This window comes from Emydura macquarii, unplaced genomic scaffold, assembly GCF_026122565.2.
Source record: "Emydura macquarii macquarii isolate MOO-44397 ecotype Brisbane River unplaced genomic scaffold, CSIRO-AGI_Emac_v2 contig_2362, whole genome shotgun sequence".
Taxonomy (NCBI): domain Eukaryota; kingdom Metazoa; phylum Chordata; order Testudines; family Chelidae; genus Emydura; species Emydura macquarii.
Window position 1 is genome coordinate 2786128 of NW_027132499.1, and position 22495 is coordinate 2808622.

Here is a 22495-nt window from a genome sequence, read left to right on the forward strand (position 1 = left end):
TAGTAACCATCTACAAGCCATTAATATGGGGCAGACCATCTCAAGATAATTTCAAATGCACCTATTTGCACTGGCCATAATTTGGCACATGTTTTCAGAGATGAGTTTTAATTACGGATGTGAAATATATTAAAGGCCTGGAAAAGGTTTCCTGCAATTGACCAGATTAAGAGAAAAAATGAACTCCACAGACATATTTTTCCCTACTCATTTATGATTTGGATACATAATTCTATACTTTTTAGCATTTGAGTTATAAATCTTGCGTATGATTTATAAAAGTCTGCTAATAAATCCTGTACAAAGATTTTGATTTAGAAATTATTTTAAACATCAGATCTGGCTAAAACTTGTGGCTTCATAAATCAGCAAAATGTATTTTCCTAAAACAGATTTTTAAATCATGCTAATAAATCTTAAATACAAAGTTTTCATTTACAAATTCTTACCTTGCACTTGGAATACAAGTGACAGAATTATAAATCAGGGCTTTAAAGCTGTGTAGTTATGATGAGCATTATAAACCCTTCTCTTATTTGAGTATGACACTCCAAAAAAGTGTCTCTTGACACTACCTATCAGGAGTCACACAAGTGAGAGACTGTTTAAAACAGACCCTTAAAAAGCACCTGTTTTTCAGGTGAGCACTCCAGGAACACTTTGTATACATAAAATGAGGCATAAAAACACTCTTAAAACTGAATTATTTCCTTTCCTACTTGCTATCCTTTAGAAGAATGCTAACTGCATGGAACATTCTTTAGTATGCAATGTATTTTAGATAATACAAAAACTCTCTTCATATTTTCAGCAGCAGGTATCATGCGAGATGACAACTTAGAAGATTTATGAAGAATGTGTTCAAAGCACTATAAAGAATCTGCAGCTACTTAGTTGGAGTTGAGTACAGGGATGACTTTCCACTCTGGGCCAGATTATCTGCTGTGGTGTAGCTGTTTTGTGTTAAATGGCCACTATAAAATGCCCTAAAGCCAATATAGCTGAAGCCGGCCTAGGGTGCCAAGATTATATCACTATGGGACTTAAGAAAAGTTGGCTCCAATGACACCCCTTCCCTGCTGCTAGAAGGGAAAAGAGGATGTAAATGGAACACCCATATGCTAATTTGATCATCCACCTTATATTCAGCTCCTTGGGGTTGTTCATACACATTGTAAATTAGAGTAACTTCAGAGATGCTTTAACCCAGGACAAGGGTGCTGGCACTACACAGAAGGATCAGTGGAGTTCAAAGGTGAGCTTTAAACCACTTTTGCACACAAACACACCTACCTGTGTTGCCCCCAGACCTGCCAGACCTCATATCTAGCCCTTTGGTGTATACTGTATGTGCACATTATTTTAAATTATATGCCCATCAGAGAAGGGATTTTGTTGTCAGTTTGGCACTCCTTATTGTAAATTAACTTGGATGCTTATGGCACAATATTTAGTAATAATCATACTTAATAATCATATCCTTGTTCTCACCTTATTTATAAAACTTGCTTTTTCAGGATGTTCTGTCAAAGAAAGAGTTAAAGATGAATTGTTGAAATTTGTGTGATTATAGTCAGAAAAGTGACTGTAAAAATGGACCTGATCACTTAACTTATTAGCAATTCATTGTGTAAATCATAACTACTTCCCTGACAAAAGCAAGCTTTCACTATTGTTAGTACTGAAGAGCTAATTCAGCTATGGGACATGAGAGCTGGATTCTACTGAGTCTCATGTAGTTGTTGATGCTAAATTCTGACTGAGGAATCTTTATGACTGATGATAATAATCTACTAAGAGACAGAAAGAACACAGATTGATTTTCTAATCTCAGATTGAATATAGAGGTCTGGCAGTCAGAATATTTTTTTAACTAAACCGAGCAAATTTGCTATGGAAACCATTGAGAATTAACAAAGAACCTTGTGGTATTATGACCTTGTGGTGTTATGGCCTGGTGTACACAGGAACATTCAAGAAAGTTAAGACAAATCAACAAGAGGTGTGAAGTTAATGCACATAAATTAAAGCATGTTAAACCCTCACCTGGATGCTTTCATTTGGCAATAAATTGGCCTAAATTTTCTGTGACTTAATCTTCCTACAACCACTTTACTCCTAAATGAGGGCACCCACTTGAGAGTTTAATGAGCATTAATTAATTAATTAATTAATTAATTAAATTAGTTTCGCACTTCCTTGTCCAGGGCCTGCTGTAGCTCTTACTCATGTGTAACTCCTATTAAAGCCAGTGTGTGATGTGTGTACCTTGTGTGATGACTGCAGAAGTAAGCCCACAGATCCTAATCTAACTCCCACTGAAGTCATTGGAAAGACTTTTAAATTATAAGGTTATCAGATGAAAAACTTCAATGGAAGTTGAGTCAAACTCTTATTGAATAAAATGACCAACCTGATACCTGAAAAACTATGGGTCCAGTGTTCCATACCAAAAGAAATATAACTCCCTGACATTACATCAAGTACTATCTTATCAACATTTACTATGAATGGCTGAAGCAAAAGAAAAACTAACTCTAGAAGAAAACAGAGAGGAAATAAAATGATGTCTTTCTGTGTGGGTAAATTTTAATTCCAGTTCCGACATTTTGTATAATATTTTACTCACTAAGCAATGTGGCTACATTCTAAAAAAGTGATCGCTATGAAGTAACCTATTATTGCTTCGACAGCAAAGAGGGAGCTACGCTAGCACAGTAACTGACTTTGCAATTGGTACTGGTACGTGAAATATTTGAATTCTGAACTATAAATTAGCTGACACAGACAACTAGGTAAAATAATTCTTTATTTTAAGGTCATTCTTTATTAATTAAAAAAATAACATTTGTTAGGGCTGTCACAATTCTGGGGTTAAGCGCACCTCTCACCCCTCTGTCGTCTGCCCAAGGGCATCCCTTCAAGTCTCAGACATCTAGCTGTCACCTCTCTCTGTGGTCGGGGACTCACGTCCCACTCCCTCCAGACAAGGGATTTAAGCTTGCAGTCCCCCTGCAATTCACTGTGTTTATCCCAACACATCTGATCTTAGTCTACTGTTGGCTAGTGACTAGACAGCTTTCACAAAGCACAGGACATATAGGACAAAAGTATTACAGAGAAAACATATAATAAAACAATAAATAATCTACATGCATGCTAAAGTTAACCGTGAGACCGTGGCAGATTTCCAGGACTTCACACCCTTCTAGCAGCATTGTCCTCATGGTAACAGCGTCATGTCAGTTTTTGGATTAAAATGAGAATTCCTGAGTCGGTTCACACCTACCATTTATACCAAACCACTGCATCTGTCTGCTGCCGTCTTGAGTCCAGTCTGAACCATTATATGAAATTTCCCCTATGGAGTGGTACTTCTCTGGAGTAGTTTACCTGTCCTAGGATTTTCAGAAATTACACCCATTGATTTGGATTTCTGGAGGAAGCTTGGTAACCCTTCCACATGGAGCTAGAATACAATCTCTAGCTCACAAAAATACATATAACTCTACTAGATACAAATTTGTATGACTCATCCCTATGCCCATGGCATCCGTTACATCTTAACACAATAGTCTTTTGAAGTTTCCATTCTTCCAAAGTCTCACATCTGTCACAAGGACCTGATTCTCATTTACACAAAGGCCCCTTTACTATATAATAGCATAAAGGTACCTTAAACTAGGAGTAAATTACATTTCTGCCCATTGTAATGCTCTTTTACACTACCAGGGTTGTGCAAAGGGGCTTTGGGATAAATGAAAATTAAGCCCTGATAGTGTTCACTGTTTCAAACCAACCAACCAATCATCAAAATTTATATTTTTAGAATCAGATTTTAAATAATAATAAATTCTGCTTTGGTTCCCAATGGAAATTACCATTCTAATCAATAAATACAAGTGGTTTGTTAATCAATGCTTCATAATAGTAGCTGTACTGATTACTTCACAGAAAATCCCAGCAAACAGTTAAGAATCTGAAATTCAAATGATAGAACAGTGTTACAAATCACTTGCAAAGCATCTTACAAGTTCCTCTTGTAATGAAGTGGTATTATATATCTATTGTTTTTCCTCTAAAATCAGTCAACATTCAAGCACTGTCAACGAATACAGTATTCAGAGCCACTTACTCATCCTTCATTTAACAGCAGACATCATCAATCATTTCCACTTCAGAAGTTTTAATGTATCTATGTATCTAGGCTCAAGTTAAACAACCATCAATACAAGAGAGGGCACAACAAGTGAAATGTATTTGTCCCTCCTTTTTAAGATGTAGGATTTTCCTTTTCCCTGTTCTTTCAATGTACTTCTGCATGTGAACTTCTCTCCTTCCCCACTGTGAGTCTTTAGTGGGTTTCGTTGTTGCTTTAGTGAGGAGCCTAAAACAAAGAATTGTGTCTTGCATTCTGTTCTAAAGGCAACCTTGGGTCAATTGCTGAGAAAGTTCTTTTCTCCATTTTCATGAGTTTGAACCTTGTGGTTGCAGTTTCTTCTTTTCTGTGGAATGTTACTGTTCAGGGAGATCTAGGACCCTTATCAAGAGGTATTCTTTTAAGTAACTTCATCCATTCCTATGGAAAACCTTAAAGATGAGGACTGCTATTTTGAAATTAACCCAGTGTTCTACAGGGAGCCAGTGTACAATGTGGAACACCAAACTGATGTGTTTATGGTAGTGAACAAGATGTAACACAATTATAATTATAATAATAATGTGGGGTACAGAACTTTGGACCAGTTGGAGCTTTCATGTGATTGATACACTCATTCTCAAGTACAATGAGTTGCAAAACTCTAGCTAGGAAGTCACAAAAATACAGATCACCATGGTCAGAAGTCGGGTATGCAGACATTCTTCCAGTCACCATGAAAGAAGTCATTTTTGGCAACCATAACTATTTCAGTGTCCAGAAAAGCAAGGAAACCAAAGATTTCTTAGCTATGGACGGACTTGACTACTTGAGGGCAGATTTTTCTCAAGAGTGGTGGTGACTAGCTCTTGTAAAAGGTTATTTTCCCATCAGCATTGCTTCTATCCTGCTTGGGTTTAAATTTCAACCTGGTTAGTGCCTTTCATCCACTTGGTGGTCTCAGCCAGATGTTGAGCTTATTGGTTGATATTGCAATCAAGCAACAAGGGTGAGTATGAGATAGCGTTGGGTGTTGTCTACATATTGCTGACATTTGAAAACATGGTTTCTCATGACTCCGGTTCCCTCTCCCCCATGGATTCATGGTATATGTCAAATAGGATAGATGATAGCAAAGAGTCTTGAGGATCTCCATAAGTACGTGATCTGGCAGCAGGGGAGAAGCTGCCCATCACCACGCTGAGTAAAAAAGGAAGTTTCTCTTCCAGCTGACTGATTAACCATTAACTCCCTGCTGCTTCGGCAAGGCAGGATAATAGTTTACGGTGGTCAATAGAACTAAATGCTACAGAAATATCCATTCATATATGAATAGATATTCTCCTACTGCAAGTGGGCAAGAGGAGGTTATCCATTACCGTGATTAATGCAGTTTCCATTCCAAGTCCTGTACTAAAGCAGGATTGGGCGGGGCATAGGATCTTGATGGTCAATAGTCATAGTTAAATATGGTTTTTGTTTAGGTTCCTATCAGTAGAGATATGTTGAATATTGGGCAGCAATTTGCTAATTTCATGAAGTCAGGCTGGTTTCCTGAGTACTGACCAAACTACTGTGTATTTTAGAGTGTGTGGTACGTTTCTCTCTTCAAAGGTAGCATTAAGAGTTTCTGTCAGGAAGGTTCAGGTAATCAAAGGTCTTTACAAGTCATTGGGGCCATGGGCCAGAGTCACATGGATTTCTTGAAGCACTTCAGGTTTGTCTTATTTTGTAAACAGAATGACGTGTGTGAAGGGTTGAAGGATATTTCTCAGTGAATGGTGATTACTGATGTCCAAAGCGATCAGTCCAGATTCAGGTGCTCTTCATGAAACAGGGTGGCAATTCTTCACAGATACTGTGATACTGCTTCTGAGTTAGTGCAAAAGCATTCTTAGTTGGTGATGTGATTTACAACCCTGAATAGTGTTATTGGTCATGATTTAATGACTGCAATGGCTAAAGAGAATGATTATTTTTGCTTTAACTGCAATTGTTGACTAGGATTAGAGACAATTGTGTTGGTGTATGTCTGTCTTAATTTTGGATTACACCATCAAGGTTCAAGTTTCCTTCTCTTCTGCTTCATCTGACTCAGGCCATCAAAGAAACATGATGATATGTAAGGGCAGTGGTGACAAGAATTTGTTTAGGTGTTAATATGTCTATGTTTGCATTCACTGTAGGTTCATTTTTTTCCTCCACAAGATCTACTCTCAACCATTTACTGGGAGTGGTTTTGTTTGAGAATGCTCGCAAATAAATGTGCTCATTTACAGCTTGCTCTATCATGACAAAGAAAATACAGATTGTTCAGACATAACATTCTACAGACAGAAGAGTTTTGGGGATTTTTTTTTAAAACAACATTTTTTGACAGATAAATATACCCTCTAAAGATGGAGACCAGCTCCTTGAAAGAGAAGAAATCATAGAAAGAAAGAGAAGGAGGAAATGTATAAGCAGAGGGGATGGCGTGGGAGAATAGTCCACATATTGTTCTTGTGAATGGAAGACTGGGGGGGAGGAAGAACCTGATCATTTCACCACACATCAGGAAGGAAAAGAAGCTTCTTTGTTCAACAATAAATCACGGACCATACGTACCAAGAGATAAAGAGCATATATTCTTATACTGTTTGAGTCCCATTGCCTTCTCTTTTTGAGACTGAAAGTTCAGATAGGGCCTGATCCAAAGCTCATTGAAGTAAATTGATAAGCTCCCAGTGACTTCAGTGGGCTTTGGATCAATGCCATAGTCTGTTATACTAGTTCCATGCACAGGTACAAGAATCCATTTCTGCAGTAACATTTTGTTAGCCAAATTCTACATCTTGCTAACTATGTGGTACACTGGCCTCAAAATCCATAAGCTGTATTCCTGAGATTTTGCACCAAAGATACAGGAAGCTTCACAAGATACAGGAAACTTCACTGTGATGTTTCCAAGCTGTTCCAAGCTGGAACCAAAACTGAATCAGTCCTACAATGTGGAATCCAACCTGGATGAAAACACAGAGGGGTGGGTCTTTGTGTGGACCTTCAGTGATGATTCATTGCCCACTTCACCCAAAACTGAAAGGTTATTGGATCTGAAGTGCCAGTAGGACCCATCTCTACCTAACATTAAATTTTATTAGTAACAGAAGAAATAATAAAAATATGAATAAATCAAACACTTTAAGGGCAATACGTATCAGGGGACATTTTCAAATGAACAAGTAGAATTTAACTGCTATATGTCCCTTTGAAAAAAATTCCCCCATGACTCTTTTTTTTTTTTTTTTTTTTTAGTTGAACCTGTGATTTGGAACCCAAAAGTCTACCAGTAAACTGTGAAGAGTAATATGATTACTCATTGTCCTTTTTGTCAGAGATCGCTTTTTAAATTAATTGTCTGAGTGGTTCTGAAAAAAATAGCAAATCCCATTGATTGCATAGATTTAAAAAAAGAAAAAGAGGAAAAGAAAAAAAAAACAAGTACCTGAATAATGCAGCTTTCTGAAAGATAGGATGATTTCTTTTTTAGTTCAAAGAATGCCCACTTTTGCACTACTATGCCAATGATAGTTTCTTATTTGAATAATTACTGGTAGACCTATTTTGTTGTACAGGAGTTATTCTTCTGAACAAACACAGTTTAGGCCATTTCAGGAATGCTATTTATGCATGTCTTATAAGGAGTCAGCCTAATAACTTTCTAAAAACAGGGAATAAGTAATTAGACTATAATTTATAATTACTCAGGAGCACTCTGGATACTGTATGCCTAAAATTGTAATGATGCAATGCTGTAGTAATTGTGGAAGGGTCTGTATTTTGCTACTGGCTGCAGTGACCCCATTTTTACTGCTTCCTTCTTTGTTTTATTTTATGACACCCTCCACCAGCACCAAATAAAATAAACTGATGTTTTCATAAATGCTTGGGGACAGGGAATTTATTTTCACCAAGGAATAGTTTGTGATTTTTCATTCACGGATAATTTTGATCCCCAAAATTAGTGGTTTTCAACATGTGGTCCACGGACCCCTGGGGGTCTGCAGACTATGTCTAAGATTTCCAAAGGAGTCCACACCTTCATTTGAAAATGTTTAGGGATCCACAAATATAAGCAGGTTGAAAACCACTGGCCTAAAGCAATGGGATAACATAGGAAATATATTCTATTTTTTATTGAATTGTTTCCATTTATTATGTATACAATGAACCAGGTTTTCAGCAGTGCTAACTAAGCACAATGGAATATAGGGCACATTTTGAGGAAGCGTTACAGCATGCACTCTCATATCTAAAGATTCATATTCCATCAGAAGTGTGTGTATTATCTAGCACCATGCTAAGTTTGGTAGCCATCCCAGTCTTCTAACTGTATTAGAGGATTTTCAGTGGAAGCTGTCTCTGCTACATGAGGAAAAGCAAGTAAGTCTCGGAGGGCTATATCCACTTCTATCTGCCTAAAAAGTTCAGAGAGGTCCATGCCTTTGGGGATGGACAAAAATGAACTTTATGTTCCCCTCCAGCAGGCTGAGCAGGCAAGGGTATGGAAGAGGCAGAGTATAGACTGTTGAGAGAGCAGTAACCAATCACGGGTGGTTCAGTCAGAGTCAGATCCTACAGATCTTGAATCTTTATTCACCCTGCCTAGCAAGCAATAGACACACTCTATGCTCCTCCCAGCACCAGCAGTGCAGCCCACAAGATTATTATGCTGCCATTTGCAGGTCTGGTTCATATGTATATCCCTTGTGGAGTTTGTGAAGGCCCTGAGTCAACAGTAACCTATGATGCATTGTCAAGGTAATCTGCCTTGAGTGAGAAACAAGAGAGTGGGGTTCAGCCATGCTAAACCAGGTGCAGGGATAAAAAAGGTCAGATCCAAATCCTAATGAAGTCAGTGGAAAGATTTCTGTTGAATTTGATGGGCTTTGACTCAGGTTCTCAGGGGATAGGTAACATGCATCTGCAATTCCGGGACTGCTGTGGGCCTGTTTGGCCTAGGGTAACCAGATGTCCCGATTTTATGAGGACAGTCCCAATATTCAGGGCTTTTTCATATCTGGGTACTTATTACCCCTCACTCCATATCCCGATTTTTCAAATTGCTTTCTGGTCACCCTAATTTGGCCTCAATGCAGATTAGAACGATGGCAGTGGGTTGACCTGGCTGCAATGGCTCACATGGGGACCATAGGAATAACACAGAAAATCCAACAGCCCTCCCCTCAACACTTTCCTGTTATGATTCTTGCAAAAGGGTTCCCGAAAAGGGTGATGTAGAGACCTTTTCCCAGGGGGACTTGATAGATGCAATGCAGGTATGAACTCCCCCTATTGGTTCCTATTCCCAACCACACAGAGCTCAGTTTGTCTGCTGCAGAGGGAATAAAGGAAGCTATGTGCTTGAGGATGCTGCTTTTCCTTCCTTGTAACCATTCAGCCACAGCTTTACAGCATTTCAATTATTTTTCTTTCCTCTATGCTGAGCAGATCAGGGTAGTATTCAGGCCTTGGGGCTGAGTAGACCAAAATAAATGAAAAAAAAATTAAAAGTTCAGTTGGTGGCAAGAATTTCAATCTGGTAAATTCCATGCTCCATAATTCATATAATACTTTAAAAAGTGCTTTTCTTGTATTGTAAAAGGCATTCACTGTTTCACTCTATTTATTTTTATATATACTATTTTATCTTGCATCTAGCAGGGTACAATCTCTGATCGTGTCTTCTTATGGTGTGGCTTTCTACTAGAGACAGCTTGCCTCAGCTTCTCTCGTGGATTTTCATAACCCACATAGCTTTCAGCATATTCATTTGCTGAGATGACTTTGCTCTCCATCTGAGCTATGCATGAGTCCACCCCTTCCATGGTATTCAGGTTCAAACAAATACAAAACCCCAAAGAATCATCTGCTCTTCTTGCGTTCAGTTCTCAGTTTCTCCACTTTTTTTAAAAAAGAGGCCTGCTGTCTTTGGAGTTCCTCCGCAATCTGCTTTCCACAGGATGGGTTCACTCCCCTAACCGAGAGCTTCTGTGGAAGCCTCCCTACTCCTTGCAACTCCTGTCTTGTTCTTCCACACAGCTGAGCTCCTTAGCCCAGATCCACAGAGGGCTTTAGGCACCTAGAAAATCACAAGACTAACCCTGCAATCCATAAAGCCTGAGTTAGGCACGTAGGAGCCCCGTACAACGAACTGGGAGAGATAGACACTTTCAAATGTGATCTTCAAAAGCAGACTACTAGGTAGGGAGCTACCTATGCCAACCAATGAGAGATGCTAGCAAGAGGGCTGTGTCTTAAGCCTTACCACTTTCACTGAGAGAGGCCACCTAAGTCTGGGCTTCAGGGAAGTGCCTATCTCTGTAAGTGACTCACAACCAGGAACCCTTCTCCTGAAGTTAGGTGGCTTAGGTGCCTAAGTTGTTTCTTTTGAGGCACCTGCCTCATTCCACAGAAAGCAGCTGTGGTGCTGGTGGCAATAGCAGCAGCCTTATAACTTTTAGCCCAAGTTCTAGAGCATTCACTTGAGAGGTAGGAGACCCAGATTCAATTCCTTCCTTTGCTTGATGGGGAGAAATATTTGAACAGGGGTGTCCCACCTTTTAGGAGAATGTGCTAACTACTGAGCTATGGAGTATTCTGATGTGTGTGGGGGGGGAGGTGTCCCTCACTCTCTCCTGTTGAAGATCTTCCACTATGTATAAATAATTAAAGAGTCCTTGGGTAAGAGAATGATTTTATTGCCTACTTGTTAGGATACCCACATGGAAGATCCATGGTCCAGTCCTCCTGCTCCATTGATCCTTTAATTATTTATATATCATGGAAAGACAACATATTGACCTTTGCAAAGATTGCCAGCAAGAATAAAAATGGTGAAATTAAATTTTCTGTTGGATTGTCTGCTAACATACTATAGAAACACAGCATTTGTTACTGGGATAGCAGAAAGAAGATGTTGACAATGCATTATTCATTGAAGAGGTCCAAGCAAAAAATAATATGTTATATCTATAGATATAGAATATAAAAGAGCAGATACAGGAAGCCTTCCAAAATCCCTATTATTAGCAGTGCTTTGATGCTTTGTCCTACAAGACACCTAGGCTCTGCCACATAGAGACAATTACTGTCAGTACCCAAGGTCTACAGATGTGTGGAGTCAAAGGCTTATTTGCATCTTCTCCCAAAACTTATTCAAGGATTAGAGCTTTCTGCATTACACTCCAATCACTTCAAGTGGTTGATTTCCCTAGGAATGTCAGCTCCATAAGTCTCATCACCCGTGCAAGGTTTTGAAGGGAAATTCCTCCTACCCCGCCTCCCCCAGCACTCCCCTCTTTACATTACAAGATTTTTCAGAAGGTTTCAGGATATTAATATCAACAGTAGAGTCAGCCAACAGGCTGGTAAATGCTCTGGATTCTCAAGAACAGATGTTGAATGACTTTGCAGAATGGCCATTTTTTCAAGATACCATGCTTAAGCTTTGCAACATATTCAAGCAATGGTATAACTCAAGTTAGCCAAACATGGGAGAGCTGATAGTTTTGGTTTATCAGCATTTGGTAAGTCAGGATTTACTATGGTCTTGATTTAAGAGAGCCCTTAAGCACGTACTTAAATCAATCCCCACTCAGCACAGCATTTAAGCACATTCTTGAAGTTAAGCACTTGCTTTATTGTTGTCCTAAAAACAGTTGCCTTCTAAATTGGAGCCTACTGAGGACAAGGACTTTCAATCGTATGATTAGTACACAACTTTAACTAACCAACCTTAGCCCTTAGCCCATCCAGTGAAGGATCATCAGACTGACTGGACTGTATGGGCAAATCATTTCACAGTATCAGCAAAGTGCTAGCTCCTTATTGAAGGTCTATCTTTTTAAATAAACAAACAAATATTATATAAACATACAATAGGTAAAGGAAACTATGCTGCAGTGTACAGTTTCAGGGATTTCTCTTGAAAGTGTGCTTTACTGATTATCATTTCTATGAGATGAGGAACCATCTGCTCCACAGAGTCTACCTATCTCCCGGGGGTATGGTGAGGATTAGTTATGGTTTGTACAGCACTTTGTAAATTTAAAGCCCTGTATAAGTGTATTAGTAGTCTTGCAGATTCAACATATTGTTGACCTTCAGAGGAAGAAAGATTAGTCTGTTTACTGTGGAGAGAAGAGGGGAACCTCTCTCTCCAAGGATAATAGCTACAGTTTGTTTGTTTTTTAATTTGAAGAATTTTGTTATTTTCAAAGTGTAGGAAGCATAAAGAATAATTAAAATAAATGGTGTGGTAAATCACAGGGGGGAAATAAAATGCAACTTTCCAAAGCAAGTGATTTCAAAGCACACCCAACTAATGAATACAGGAATATAATTAAAGCAAGAAAAAAAGATGGCAATCATGAATGGAATCAAAGGTAATTTAAACATGCAGTTTAACATTTTAATACTTGATGCTCATTTCAGTAGGCCAGAAGAGAAATACAAAGTTATTCTGAGGCAAATGTGGCTGTTATCACTGTTAGAAACTAGCAGAAAGGAACCAGATTAATGCCCCCCCCCCCCCCCCCCCCCCCCCACACACACACACACACACATACTACTTACAAAATTCAATGCAGGTTTACTTCCAAGGAAAAAATGTGTATACTGTGTTTATTTATAGAGGGACGGCTGTATGGTCCTCTAGAGAATTTAGCACTTTGGTACATTGCCAGATGAACAAAAGGAGATGGATAGATGGGTTACATGCCAGATGACATAAAGAGCTGAAGAAAAGGAAAGCACAACTACAAAAAGACTCTTGGGGGAAAATAGCGGAGGAGCCAAAGTTGAAGGACGTACAATCCCCAAAGCTAAAACAGCTGAAGGCAAAGAGTGGAATAACGGAATAATGAATACTCTGAAAGGTTAGTCCTCTAGAAAGTATTCATTAATTAATGGACATGTTTAATTAATAAAAATATCCTCGAGGAAACGAAAATTCCTTCCAATTCCATAATTGCAAATCCATACAATTTGACAGCTAAAGGAATGATTTTGAGGAATGCAAATGTGGCATAAGAGCTTAATGAAAACAAATAAAACAAATGTGCAATTCAGTGTCATTATTGTTTCTTACATTTTGCCATTCTCCATTATTACATCAATGAGAAAGGCCTCTGTTGTAAATGATTTAATGGTGTGAAATAATGTCTTTCAGACCCAGAACTGCTGCTGACTTATAATAATGGCAAGGAGCATTTGAGCTTTTAGTAGTGAAGGTGTAACTAGAATTGTGATCTCAAACATTAGAGAATAAATGTCCATCACTTTATAAATAGTAAAAACTGTGTTTTCAATAACACATTAAATTTTCCTCTGACTGTAAATTAGAGATTTAGTCATTCTGAAACAGCGAAGCAGACTGACATCTGGTTTGTAACAATGAGCTAAATTTTGTTTTCATTTTCTGCTGGCTGGATGCCAGCGAGTCATCAACCCATCATGACACTGTCATGCAGAAACAGGGGCATAATCCAAAAATTAGATTTCCAAAGTGAACACAATCTACGGTGTGGGGCAACAAGTAAACCTGAAGAATAGGAGAACTCTCAGCAATCAGTTTACCATATCAATAGGTTATCAATACTAGGTCTGATCCTGTTACTGGTGAATGCAGGTAGGGGGTCTCAGCATGTAGTCCCATTGAAAACAATGAGTCTAGCTGTCAGGGCTGGTGAAAATGTTTCCATGAGGCTTTTTTCTTTGAAAATTGAGTTTTAAACAAGCAAACAAAATTAAAGAAAGCAGATAATTTTCACTAATTCATTAGAAAACCCAACTTGATTTGGGGGTGTTGGAGACCTTCAGCAGCTTTTGGTTAATAAATTTCAGTTGCCAAAATTTTAAATAAACAAACAAAAACAAAACCTGGACTTGGGGTGTTCAGTTTTTTTGATTAAAAGTGAAAATTTTCCACAGTCAAAAAAAAATCCCATTTTCTAATCGAATAGTAAGGTAATACTGTGCATGGATAAGGGTGGTGGATTCTAGCCCATTACTGTAAAAGTACATGGGGAAAAAAGTAGAAAAGCTAGTAACAGAATTTGTGCTTTTTTTTTTCCATCCAGCCAAAATCTGCAAAAAGAAGTGTACCCTGGTGTTACAGCACCCATGTCTCCGCCACAGGCCTGATCACCCTTCTCACATGAAGGAATGATCTGCAAACTCTGCAAGTATCCACATATCACTTACGTACTGGGGATCACATAGACCTAAATTAGCAGGGTTTTTTAAAAAATATACCCAATTGAAGTTTTACAGTTGAAGGTTAGTAGCTAGTTGGTCAAAGTTCATTTAAATGGAAGCTAAGGTCAGGGATTTGGGCTGGAGGCTCAGGTCCCCATGCTCTCTGTCACCTTTCAAAGCCAATTTAAGATTTATGATCTACCATCACAGCAGTGCTGCTCTAGGAGGATGCAGATCAAAAAGCCCATGATGAAGCAGGAGGGCTGGGGACAAAACATTCTCAGTGAAGGGATTCGGTTATGGAGATCAGGTAAATATAGAGACTGACCCTCTTTAGAAAATGCTGCAAATATCTTCCCTTTGAAAAAAGTTTTTCCATCACAAGAATAATGCTCACAGCACTGACACCTCCATTTATCCCTACACCCTACCAACCAAAAACCTTATCCCAAACAGAGTATTAACCCCAAAAAGAAATGTACCAGAGACGCCATAAAGTCCACTTGGGGCTTCACTATTGCTATTGATTTTACTTGGAAAATGCTCAGATACAATGGTACGAGTCACAGTATAAAAGGGAGAGAAAGAAATTATTTGAATAGATCAGGATACCTGGTGGCAAGTTTTTTGGGAAAAAATACTAAACAATGAAGTTAGGAGTTGTTTCTATCCTTTTCCCTATTTTCTCACATCCTTCTTCCTCTATAAACTGGTGTTCAAATTGGTTGGCTATTTTGCATATCTTGCCTCCCTTCAGTTTTTTAAAAAACTTTTTAAAATTGTAAAATGAAAAGGCCATGTTCTAATAAAATAAACCATACTAGAGTGCACATCAGTAAGTGTCTGAGGCACTGCTTGGGTGGATAAATGTACCAAGTTTTCAGTTTTGTGCCTCACAACACATCAAAACCTATACCTATTAATGCACATCCTAGTGATAGTTTATTGTTAGAGTGAAGGATTAGCAGTATAAAGAAAACACTGTGGAAATTAAATGAGCATGTCTTTCTCTGATGGATCATTTTGAAAGAAAATATATTAAAGTTTCATTTACATTAACAGAATGAAATGCAAATATATTGCAATAATGTAAGCCTTCCATGCCTTTAGATATTTGAAAATGGAAAATAAATAGTTTTACAGGGGTTATATCAGGAAATGCTGATAGTAACAGCAATAGCAATCCACCAGTGAAAAGGAGGATGGTCAAGTAGTGGCTGGGAAGAGCCACTGAAAGAGATAGTACTGAAGATTATTCTATCTATATTCCCAAACAAAAATAACACTGCATTAATTTAAAGTTAAGATTGCTAATGCCATAACTATTACAAAATCTACAGAGCAATGAAGGTTAAATTTAAACATTAAAGATCCCTAAATGTAAAATAACAGACCATAAAACCATGAATAATGTATATTCTCTTAACAGCGTACATTTGTGAACATCAGACACAAAATTATCTCCTCGCTTCTGACCAAGAAGACCTATGTCAAATACCATGATCATAGGCAGAGTAGTGTGTGACATTTATCCCTGTGCAGAGGGGCAGCACACAGGCTATGTACCACTTGCATCTTGCTTAAATCCTCAAGGGAGTTACAGAACGTGAAAGTGACACACAGTCATCATGCTGGCCCTCTGAACATGGGTTTTTGTGCATAATCAGTTTTTTGATTTGGTTACTGAACCAAAAAATAATAATTGGACTGAAAAAAAAAATTTAAAAATTTCTTGGCAAAATGGAAAAAAAAAGTAAAAATAATTTTTGGTCAACAAAAATGTTTTTATCCAACTGGAAATTTTTTTTTAAGTTTTATATTTTTAAATGTTTATTTTTTCCAATACAATTTTTTTGAAATTTGAAAACAAACCAGCTTTCTGAAACAAAAAGGTAGAAACTTTTTTGTTTTGGAAATGCTGAAATGAAGTTTAGAATTTGATTTTCAATTTGTTTTAAACCAAACCTATTTGCTGAAATTGACTCAAATTAGTGAACAGTTTTGTCCTGAATCTGAATTTTTCAGCAAAAAAATATCAAACCTGTTTTCATGAAAAAGTTTGCCCAGCTTTCATCATGGATAATATATCAATATATATATACCAATATAAAATACCAATATAGTATAAATCCAAGCATTATGCTAGATATTCATTTTTTAGTTACACAAGCACAGATTGCAAGGAATTAATGCTTGGATTTTCAAAGAGCCTAAATGAGCTAGGTGTCCAAATCCCATTTAATTTCAACAGAAATAATCCCATTGATTTCAATGGATTGTGGACCCAGCACTAAAAGTGAACTGCTTAATTTGAGAGGTTTGGGGTCTGAATCTGCAGGCATATGACCTAAATCCTAAAGTTCACGTATGCATGGGTCAAAAATTTGGGTTTAGGTCCTTCTCCTCTTTCACCAGAAAAAATTACTTATCAAAATGCTTAGTTTTTATCCAGGAAAGATTTTTTAGTCTAATATAACCCACCAACAGAATGAGATATATTGTGAGTATGTGGAAAGGTTTAGTCAGTAGGGGGTTAATTTAAGTTTATTATATGTATGGATAGTTTATGTTTTTCAATAAATTTGTCATAGTTTACTAATTTTTTATGAAATATTATTTTTAAATTGCCAAGTGATAGGCAAAGATAGGTACTGATAAGTAAATAAAGAATTAAATGAAAGTGTTTTTATGAAATAGACATACCACATCATTTCATATTTATCAGTCAAAAAGTTCAAAGGGGAGGAAAGTTAAGCTCATATGCTTAAAAGGAAATGAAAGGAAAGTGAATGTATGAACTAGTCTAAGGTATTAGTCTCAGGCCCTGATCCTGCACTTTGAGAATCTTTTCACATGTGATCAGTGCCATTCAGCTAATGTGTGTAAAGTTATTCATATGCATAAGTCTTTTCATTCTCAGTACCTTTATCTACCTCCCTTGGGGAGAGGAGTGGAATCAAGTGGGAGGAGTCATGGCCATAAGTTCCCAGTTTCTCCTCTAAGCCTGGTTCTATTGTCCAAGTAATTGACACAATGCTCTGAATAGTGTGCTTACTTCCTCTTATGCTCCTGTGCAGGCACCCAGTCCAAGTCATAATAACAAAAGGCTAGAAGAAAATATATCAGAAGAGGTACAGTACAGGCAGCTGTTTGTGGGATGAAATCTGGTAAGACTCTGGGCCTGGATCATGGCTTCTCACCTCAATAAATAATTTTTAATTAGAATGAATTAACTGGGTCACGGGCAGATTTATTTAATGCTGTACTTTATAGAGAGGGACTTGAAGAGTCAATTAAGGTAGCATCTATTGGAACTCATTAAAACAGGAAATGACCTCACTATGTGCCCCAGATTCTAAATCCTTTATTAAATAAAGGTGTTCAAATATTCATTAAAGTACTAATCAACCGATTGACTAAGAACCTGCCCTCCTATATCCATAAGGATCGAACAGATTCACTCAGAGCAAGTAGCAATCAGATAACTTATTTAAGGATCTTGGAGTGCTCCAGTCAAGCCACAAAGGAATGGATTTTAGTCTATCGTCAGCTTCATATGCAAAGAAAGCATTTGACTATGTGGAAAGGAAGTTCCAGCTGGTTATTTTATCTTAAACTTGGATGGATCTTAGTTTTCTGAGATGGATAGTGTGTGAAATTCATCTCTGTGCAGAGGGTACAAGCTTTGTACCAGTTGGAACTCGCTTAAATACTCAAGGGAGTTACATGAGAGATAAGTGGCATACAGTCATCATGCTGGCTCTCTGAACATAGATGGATTTCATCCAAAAGCTTTGTATGCCCAACTAGGTGTAGTATTAATGAGTTAATGGTCACATTTCTAATGCATTTAATGTGTACAGGGGAGCTAAAGAAGGATGCCCCTTTTTGCCTGTGTTATTTGCTCTGGCTATAAAGTCATTTCCATACACTCTATGATGATAATATGATAGGAATGCAAGATAGCAAGTATGCAACATAAAATAATACTCTATGCAGATTATGTGATTTTTGTCTCTTAAAATCATGGAATAAAAAAATAATGAAATGTATGTTTGGGGCTATGACTAGCTACAGGCTAATTCTCTCTAACTTTGAAGTGCTGGATATAAATTTAACATGGAAGTTAAACTGAAATTAGTGATAAATTCTGACAAGTCAACAATCCTTAAAATACCTGGGAGCACAGATTACAAGTAATCTAGGAAAACTTTTGATTTTTAACTTTGAAAAAACTTGGAAAACTTGCCTACTACATTTGTAGAATGAAAGCATTAAGATTAATGTTTTACCCAGACTCAGCTTTCCAACCCTACCAATCGTCATTCTCAATAACATTTTGGAGCCATGCAAAAAGACACTCTGTGTTATTTTTCATAGATAAATATGACCACAATCTGTAGGCCTCTGCCTCTGCCTCTGCCTCTTGAATCATCAGCAACTGGTGAATTGGGAAATAAGTTACTCTACTGTTCCTCGACTTGGAAAAAACCAGACAATAGAAACCCTGATCAGAGACCTACGGTAATGGCAACTTGTGAAAAAGTATCCATAGAAATATATCAGAAAGTAAATGACGTGATTTGGTACACAGGAACTAATTCTTCTATTTCCGGTATTATAAAAGAAAATTATTTTAAGTCGTTATATCAATGATAAGTAATTTCAAGAAAATTCTAGAAATAAATTAAGTACACCCGTTAGAAAGGCGAGCATAAGGTCCATTCATAACTAAGTCCCATGTTTTTCTATTTTGAAAATTTAAATGCAGCTTAATTGAACATTGTAATTGTGCTGGCCTTCTACACAGGGGTGAATTTCACCCCTTATGGCCACTCTTAGAGAGATGTGGAGAGAAGAAGATATTTCATACATCAGGTTGGAGTGTCCAGAAGCTTTTCAGCCCAGGACTTCTGAGATAGGATTTGTCTTACTATATGTCTCCACAGTGCCTGTAACAATGGAGCTTTGATCTGAGGCCTTTAGACACTACTATAATACGAAAATAAATATTAGTAATACACATTTATGACCAGACAGCAAAAATAAAATGATGTACTTTGCATAAAGATTCTCTGGAAAATTTAATAGAGATGCCATTCAATAATTCAGCTTTTGAGGGGCACAAGAGATTAATTTCTTATCTGCTCATAATTTGAAGGATCAATTTATATAGCCTGTGGAAAAAGGAAGGATATCTCCCTCCATTTCCATTGTAGAAAATCTGTGAAATTTAATGGAAAATTTAACACAAGAAATACATATGCAACAAGGGAAGAGGGAAAAAAGATACTTGCATACCTGGTTCCTCTTACACCCCTCCCCTCCCCTCCACACAGACACACCTTATTTATTTGTTTGGTTCTCAGGGAAAAAAATTCTCTTGATGTTAAACAAAATAATTTATATCAGGGGTTTTATATATATATATATATATATATATATATATATATAAAGGAATCTTGATAGTAGACAAAACGTTTGTGATTCAATGTTTATTAGTAGAATAGGATTAGGGTGCCCAGATGTCCTGATACTAGGGGCTTTGTCTTATATAGTCAACTATACTGCCCACCCTGAAAATGAAAGTGTCCCAGTTTTTCACACTTGCTATCTGTTCACCCTAAGTAGAATTTGAACAACATATGACAAAAGTACACTACAGAAGATAAAGATTGTCTTTACATTTATAGTGACTGAACATTCAGTGAACTACCAAGACCTATATCCCAGGAATATAGTTTGTAGTCTAGATTATTTAATTATGTAATACAAATTGATTGTGACCTAAACATTGTGTTTTGGAGAATAAAAAAAAAAAAAGAGGACGCTAATGAGTTATAATAAGGGCTATATGTAAAGTGTCTGAGCTGTACTTTGAAAGACTTTTTTTTCCCTAGCAGTCAATAAGGGATTGTGTATCTTCAGTGAAATATCAGGTGGTGGCTTTAGGCTAGTTCTTTAGGCTTGGCGCATGGGCCTTTTCTTATTTCACACCTCTTCATTATTTTTATTGCTGTCCTCTGGATTATATTGAATTTGTTGGAATGTTTCTTGTATAGAGATGCCCATATAATGTAATTCTGGTGTCATAAAAGGTACTACTATTCACTTCTTCATTTGTTATGTGATGCCTCATATGAAATCAAAAATTTCAAAGATTTTTTCTGCTGATAGTATAAACTTTATTGCAAGTATATGAATATGTAGGATACTATCCACTGTCATCCCTAGATGATTTTCTAGATTCTGCTGCATTCCAAGTATCTCCTTCCCTTTGCTATCTGTGTTTTGCATTATATTTCTCTATATATTGAGAGACAGAAGGGCAAAGGGGCAGCTAAAGAGTAATAGAAGGGAGATAGATAAGCTCTAGAATGATCTGGGCTTTGTTCCCTGTGAACTGAGGAGGAGGTCAATTAGGAGCTCCTGAGGCCAATTGAGGCCCAGCCAGGGGCCTGATAAGAAACCCTGCTCCAGCCAGGCAGCAGATGAGAGGATGGAGAGCTGCTGAGAGAGTTGGAGGAGTGTGGTGACTGAGGAGAAATACAAGAGAACCAGGTGAAGGAGAATGTTGGGAGTGAGGCTTGCCTGCCAAACCCCAGAAGCTGAAAGGATGGGGGGGAAAGTAGCCGTCAAAAGCACTGGTGGCAGTGCATAGCCGCTACCATTAGGGACCCTGGACTGGGACCTGGAGGAGTGGGCGGGCCTGGGTCCCTTCCCTTCCCCTCTTGTCCCATAGGGCATTATTGGGCTGTCCAATGCTTGGAAATAGGGCCACCTCGGATGCCCTCACCCTCCATGAAAAAGAAACGTTCGAGACCCACAGTAGCCAAGCTGGTGATTTGTCACAATATATTATTTTGTATTTTCCAGGTTAAATATCATTTTGTTATCTCCTGCATACATGCTAATCTCCACAGGTCACATGGTTGTGTTAGTATGACCAGTCGTCACTGTTTTTCAGTATCTTCAAGTTTATTATTGTCTGTGAATGTAATCTGTGTGCCTTTTTCCATTTCTTCCAGTTTATTGATAAATATATTAGATACAACCAGAACTAACACTCATCTCTGTAATACTGCAGCACATTGCTTTTTAACTGAAGGCTTGTACTATAATACTACAGAATAATATAATTTTGGTTGAAATTTTCAAAAGAGTCCCAGGGGTTTACACACATGCCTTTTATTGAAGCTAATGAAAGATGTGTGTGAATCCCCTACACTAGTTCAGAAATTTCAGCCATTAATCCAGTGATAGTCCAGAGTACACAGACCAAATTATTAAATCTTGGTTTGAATTCAGGCAAAAAAAATAAAAGTGGTTTGATTTTAAGAGATGTTGAGCACCTATAACATCTATTGATTTTAGTAATTGGGTTAACTGTGAAAGCACATAGAACTGAGTATTTATTGAATCGCTTGCCACCTCTGAGCCCTCATTCCATATATTTACTCATACAGACACCCATATTTGAAAGATAGATAGCATAAGGCAAGATATTATAGTGGAGTGTCAGAAATCCTGTAATGGCACTAACATTATTTTCAACAAGACCAATAGGATACATCACAGAGCAGGGGTGGCCAAAATTACTGACCCCTAATGCCCCCTGCTGGGCAGAATCCTATAGTCCCACCATCCTGCTGCAGGGCAGAAGCTCCGAGCAACCCAGTCCAGTCTGGTTGGCAGAGAATGGTGGGGTATAAGAGGCTCTGCAAGCTGCACTTTAACTGTAAAAGAGCCATATGTGGCTCATGAACCCCAGTTTGTCCCCCAAACCTCGTCATAGAGCTTGGTGAAGTCATTCAGCCAATTTTTTTTCTGCCAAAAAATGCATATTTGGTTCTACTGAAACAAATCAGAAATTTATATTGGTTTTGCCACATTGTTTAGGTCAAAAAAATCTGAAAAAAGAAATTTGTTTTGACATTTTAAAAATGTTTTCATTTGAAATAACCTTTCGTTCAGAACTGGTCTTTAATTTTTTTTTAAAAAAAAGTCACAAACATAATTAAATGCTTAGTTTGACCTGAAACAATTTTTTTTTCATTTCTTTTTTTTTTTTTTTTTTAAACTGTCAGCAAATTAAAAAATCAGTTACTCACCGAGTTG